General features: G+C 42.8%; 1 pseudogene; it reads right to left on the reverse strand.

The window, feature by feature from the left end:
* Nucleotides 1-1,291: 1,291 nt before the first annotated feature.
* On the reverse strand, nucleotides 1,292-5,619 carry LOC101656873 (annotated as a pseudogene).
* Between the last annotated feature and the right edge of the window lie 412 nt (nucleotides 5,620-6,031).

Genomic DNA, 6,031 nt, shown 5'->3' on the forward strand with positions numbered 1-6,031 from the left:
GGATGGATTTTAGGCTCTCACTATCCTCCACAGCCTTCTATAAATTGGGTGTTCATAATTTATGCTCTGGTACCCTTCCCTTAATCATATTTGGATTTTGTTATTTGTCATTTGGAGATTACATAGGTGTGTTTCTTCCATGCGGACTTAGTTGTTACCTCACTGAGATGACTGCTTGTTTGAATACAAGTTTTTGAAATGTTGGGTCACCTTTGTTTGGCATGGGTACAAATATGGATCTCTTCCTGTCAGTTGCCAAGTACCTGTCTTCCAAACTTCGTGGTAGAGACGAGTTAGTGCTTCTACTGCTTCACAAGCTGTTGAACATTTCAACTGGTATTCCATCAATTCCTGGAGCCTTGTATTTGGCTAATGTTTTCAGTTCATGATTTAAAAATAAACCATATTTTAATCTCCTGGCTTTGTATAATCCACAAAATCAAGTTCACAGCACTTTCTAGTGTTTCCCTAGCCATGCAGCCTAATATAGTTTCTATAACGTTCCATGTTTGAAGAAAAACATGTCCCCTTGGGCATCTTACAACCAGAGAGGAACTTTCCTTACAGCCTCCATCAATAGTCAGTACAAAGAAATACTGACCCTGGTGGTGAACCTTAGTCTCTTCAATCCTAGGAATGAAGGAGGAGGAAAGAATCCACCCAGCAAACTCGCGGTCATGGTTCCCTAGGGGCTCTTGCTGCCAGCTCCCATCAAGGGGGACACCCTCCCAGGGGTGGGCCTGCCCAGGCTCTGCAGCATCCCGTCCTCGGCTGCCTACTTCAGGTCTGCAGTGTTCAGAAAGAGGCTACCCTTGCTTTGGCTTTCTTCCACGCAGGGCGCCCAGCTCGTAGCCCCCACTAGCCCAGACCCACTTCCAGCTCAGAGCCAGGTGCCCCTGGAAGCAGTTCCCAGGACACCCTGGACATATGACACTCACTCCAGACGCACAATCCCAGGTATGAATTAGGGAAATGCGACTTCAAAGGTCCACTTGGTCTCACTTGTTGACTGGGTGTAACTGCCGAGACAACACACACTCTGAACCTCATTTCCAATACAAAAAGCCAACTGGTCAAACTGGCACTCCTTGTTGTCAGCGTACCCCTCTCTCCCTGACAACATGCTGCAGGAGAAACATTTCTCCTGAAACACCTGCTGAAAATGAGCACTAAGGGGGCCCTATAAACAAGGCGGGTGCCAGCATGGTGGGGACTTGAGCAAACTAGAATGGGGTTGAGGAGGAAAATAGCCCCTTCACTCAGGTGAAGGGAGTGATGGCGTCTTGGCTAGTCAAGCTCCAGAACAAATCATTTCGGTTGCTTCGTCAGACGAGAGGCCTTCCATTTCATCTCTGCCTCCATCCGGAATGTTTTGGCCTCCTTTTCTGCATGCCACTTTCTTTGCTCGTGAGGAGGCATTGCAGCCTTCTCTTTCATTTCTTTTCACTTTGAGAACAACCTTTCAAAATTCTCCAAATCTACTCTTCCAGTAGTGAGACTGGCTAATTCTTGACTATCCAGAGCTAACATGGGATCCACAATGCTATCAACCTGGGCTTCTGCTGTGTTCCACGCAGCGCCCTGGTGAGCCAGGAAAGGGGGCTGTGGCTCAGAGTGAGAGTCCTCTGCTGCCCCCATGGGATGGTTTGCTCCAGCCAATGACCTGTCTGGCACTGCCAATGATTTCCCAGGCAACTAGGTAAATTATGTCATGGCTCTTGTATGTTTATTTAACTGACCAATAATAAGAGTCAACAGGAATTCTTCATGGCAACATTGGATCAGATATTTGCATGTGAGGCTTGCACAACTCGCTTTATTCCTGTTGACTCTTGGAAATCCTCCTCCTCCTCAGGCACCTCTTCTGGACTAGGCTCTACCAGCTCAAAACCATGGTTGATGCACCATTCTTGAGCTTTTGGTCAGTTTATGTCATTTTCAGACACTCACATAGACCGGGATCATCATGTCGGGGAGCCACGCTTTTTTCGGTGGAAGCCATGAGGAGACACTGTCAAGACCTGACTTTCATGTGCTGTCAAAGTAAACCACAATTGCTTGGACAGACGCTGTGATCTCGGCTGTGATGAGAAATTTGTTTGGCACCATGCACAGGATGATATCTGCCAAGTAGCATTTATTATCAATGATCCAGGGGTAAAATCTCACAGCATCATTGGCAGTCACTTCTGCAATCAGCTCCTTGCTGCCAAGATATGTTGAATGAGGCGGTCCCCAGTGAAGGTGGTAATCAACACACAGGGAACTCATATTCAGTGCACCTTGAACTTCTGCTTTTGGCACCATTGATGCTTGTTCATATGCTACCTCCTGAAATGGTGAATGTCAACCAGTTCTGTTTGGTACAGTGACTGTGGATTCTTTCCATCTTCTTTTAATACTTTCTACATCACTCAATATTTTCTTATAAAATCTTTCAATATTGTTATCTAGAAGCTTGAATTTTTTCTTGAGGTCTTTTCATTTCAGGTACAATGAGCATGTTCTTCCTGTTTTGTTTTCTAAGTCTAGGTCTTTGCATGCAAAAGTTGGACATTGAATAAGGAAGACTTTGGAAGAATAGAGGTATACGGATTTGAATTGTGTTGCTGGAGAAGAATATTGAAAGTATCATGGACTCCTAAAAGGATAAACTGATCTGTCTTGGAAGAAGCAAAGCCAGAGTGCACTTTAGATGCAAGGATGGCAAGACTTCATCTTACATACTTTGGATATATTGTCAGAAAAGACTAGTCCCTGGAGAAGAACATCATATTTGGTAAAGTGGATGGGGGAGCAAAAACAGAGGAGGCCCTTGACGAGATGCATTGACCCAGTGGCTGCGTCAATGGGCGCAAACACAGGCACGATTGTGAGGATGATGCAGGACCACGCAGTGTTTCATCGTTCTGTTGTGCATATGTTGTGCATAGAGGTCAGAGCTGATTTCATGGCACGTAACAACAACAGGTCTTTTCACATTTCATTATGATGTTTTAATTTATATTCTCAAGCTGCCCATTGAAAGTCTCTGTTCAGTTCTTTAACCTCATCGTTTCTTCCATTTGCCTTAGCTACTCGAAGAGTCTCTTCAGCCATTCACTTTAGTCCTTACTTTCTTTCCTGCCTTTTAAATGACCTATTGTTTTCTTCATGTATGAGAATTTTGATGTTATCCCACAGGTCATCTGTCATTAGTGTTTAATGCATCAAATGTGTTGAGATATGCTCGAAATTCAGGTCAGATGGGCTGAAGGTCATATTTTGGCTCCTGTAGGTTTATGTTAATTTCTTCCCACCTCAACCTGAACTTGCATATGAGCAATTGACGACCTGTTCCACAGTCAGCCCATGGTCTGGTTTTAGCAGCTGACGTTGCACATCTTCATTGTCTCTTCCCCCAGATGCACTCGCATTCCATCTGGAGAAGTCCCAGTGAAGAGTCTCCTTTTGTTTTGTTGGAAAAAGGTATTTTCTATGAACAAGTTGTTGATCTTGGAAAATTCTATCATACGAGGGGGCACCCCAACAAAACCAATATTTATTTTTCAAAGCTATGTATTTACTTTATTTTTTTTTTTACAAAACTATCTTATCACCTTCAAAGTATTCTCCATGACACTTAATACATTTGTCAAATCTGCAATTCCATTCTAGGAAACACTTTTCAAACTCAGCTGTTTGGAGGGCTGATAGCACCTCCCTCATTTTTTTCTTCACCTCTTCTACGTCATCAAATCGCTGTCCTTTCCAGTCCCTCCACATTCACAAAAACAAAAAGAAGTCACCTGGAGCAAGGTCAGGTGAGCAAGGTGTGTGGGGCAAGAGAGGCATGCTGCTTTCTGCCCGGAACGGAAGCGCTGCGATGACTGCGTGCGCAGGTGCATTGTCGTGGAAGCAAAACCAGGCCCCCACCTGCCAAAGATCAGGCCTTTTTTGTCACACATTGTTACTCAATCTATCTTCAGAACCTCTAAATAGAAAGCTTGATTCACAATCTGATCTGGTGGAAGAAACTCCAAACGCACTATGAGTTGACATTTTTATCTGTTTGGGAAGATGATGGATGCCCAGGATGAGGTTTGTCATCAATCGACATTTCACCTTTTTTTGAAATGAGAAAACCACTCATACACTTGAGTTTTTCCCATAGCGCTGTCCTTGTAAGCTGTGCTCAACATCACAAGTTTCTGCAGTGCTTTTACCTGAGCAGGAAACAACATTTCACAGGCACATGCTGTTCTCTTAAATTACACACACACACACACACACACACACACACAAATGAAGTTCAAGTGAAACTGCTTTTGCAAAAAAATTCATTGTGACCAGAGAGAACCTTCCCAGCCAATGCCACTGGGTGCACTAACATAGAGCAAGTTGCTGGGTGCTCGCCTAGTGGGAAAAGTGCATACTAACACCACCCCCACCCCTCACCACCACTACCAGTATTACTACTATGACGACAATGACAACGAAAACTCCACCCAGGGCAATTCCAGTTTGGGGGAAGTACCTCCTCATATTATATAAAAATATAAACGAAGCAGTCACGAAATCAGAATACTTGGCCTCAAAAGAATTTGCTTCATCATTTTATAATAGTTTAAAGTTTCCATTTTAAACGGTGATTTTTCTTTCCCAATGGTTTTATCAGGGTCTGGCACATAAAGGCACAATTCAGAAACAGTCATTTGGTTACTTCTAATTCCCAATAGAATGCTGCCCTCTGCTGGAAGTTTCATGTCATATTGGCTCCCATAATTATTACTTCTGGGCAAAACTTTTTCTGAAAACATCCACTTAATCTTTTTCATCAATGAAATGTATGTCTCTACCTTCCTGCAATAAAACCTCCTTTGAAACCAATTTCAATTGTAAACAATGGGAAGATACCTGTTATATGTGTTTAAGTAACCTAATATACTTTTTAATTTTATTTTTCTTTCAAAGGCAATAATAAAATGGTAAAGCATATATTATCAATTGCATTGGATTTTCCAGAGTATATACAAAACCAAAATTTTAAATTTTACACAGTAGGTTCTAGGAGCTAGACCTGTGAGCTATTGTAATGAACTGTATTTTAAGATTAGTTTAAAAAGTTAGTCTTTAAATTACAATTTTATAATTAAGTCATCATCCTAAGTGGATGTCAGATGTTTTGAAACTTGTTCTTGAATGTAGAGAAATGGGGGGGAAAGATGAATTAAAAGAGAGGAGCAGAAAATTCCAAGTGGTCGCTCAAGAAGACAAAGTGAAGTATTACGAGGAGGTTAGCAAGCCAAAAAGGGAGCCTGTGCTCCGCGTTTCACAAACGACACTCAATGGGAAGGAGGCCAAAGTCCTCCCAGGGGGACCCCTCGGTAACGCCGGGACAGAGATTGAAGTTATCAGGGACTTTATCTCGCCTGAATCCATAATCAATGCTCACGGAAGCAGCAGTCAAGAAGCCAATTGACACATTACGTTGGGTGTTTTTATGTGATTTCGATTGATTTTATGTGTTTTTCAATTGGTTCAACTACCTCTGAATTTCAATCTCTTAATTTGGTCTGTGAGGGCTCCTGCTTCAAGAACACCTGGTAAGAATACTTGGTATTTGGAATTCCCCACCATGTTGACAATTTAATAGAAAGCAAATTAAAGATTCAAGGTCAATCTCATAATAAAGTCTGTTTCTTTTACTGGTTCCCCTACCCATTTCACAAACTGCTCAGGGAGTATCGTGGCAATGCAAGTCTGATGGTTTCCTTTGGTTGGCCAACCAAAGGAAGCTTCTTCTTTGGGGCCTTCAGCTGTTTCGTAAGCTTCACCAAGTGAGAACGTAAGGATTATAGTAATATTTTTCAGGAGTCAACCAAGGAAGGCCTGCTTGAAGCCTAAGACGGGGGAACAATGCACCTTGGGGAATTCTCCAAAGGGATCTTACCCCATTTCTGACCAACTGACCCCATCCAGATGCAACAGCAGCCTCCAGAAGGTGGGAGAAGAACCGTGCTTTTTTTTCTGGTAAGTGGGTTGGAGATTG

The sequence above is a fragment of the Echinops telfairi genome, unplaced genomic scaffold, assembly GCF_000313985.2.
Source record: "Echinops telfairi isolate 266 unplaced genomic scaffold, ASM31398v2 ScPeMD7_7469;HRSCAF=8507_1, whole genome shotgun sequence".
Classification (NCBI taxonomy): domain Eukaryota; kingdom Metazoa; phylum Chordata; class Mammalia; order Afrosoricida; family Tenrecidae; genus Echinops; species Echinops telfairi.